This window comes from Branchiostoma belcheri, unplaced genomic scaffold, assembly GCF_001625305.1.
Source record: "Branchiostoma belcheri isolate BF01 breed outbred unplaced genomic scaffold, Haploidv18h27 scaffold378, whole genome shotgun sequence".
NCBI lineage: Eukaryota > Metazoa > Chordata > Leptocardii > Amphioxiformes > Branchiostomatidae > Branchiostoma > Branchiostoma belcheri.
Window position 1 is genome coordinate 53,142 of NW_017803996.1, and position 313 is coordinate 53,454.

Sequence of the window (313 nt, forward strand, 5' to 3'; positions counted from 1 at the left end):
TTTACGTAATCTAATTAATAGTGATATTTACGTATAACTAACCTGAACATGCCACAAATATGAAAAGTTCATTAAAGCACAAGTTTCCAACATTTAGTATGGGTCGTAAGTTGCTAAATTTTATTTAGTTATGTTTGGAATATCGTATGGTTTTTAATAATACAAGAAAAAAGACATTTTAGTCTTCCGGGAAGTATACTAGTCTCAGCTTCCTGAATTCCTCCATGCCCACCTCTATTAGTAGCTGGCTTTCAGTCAGATGCCAACATCTTTGACGTCTTGTCCTGTTATTCTGTTATTTGGACGCACTCCG

General features: G+C 34.8%; 1 protein-coding gene across 1 annotated transcript in view; it reads right to left on the minus strand.

Annotated features, from left to right (window-relative positions):
• LOC109476447 overlaps positions 1-313 on the minus strand; it is a 42,554-nt gene that overhangs the window by 24,081 nt on the left and 18,160 nt on the right.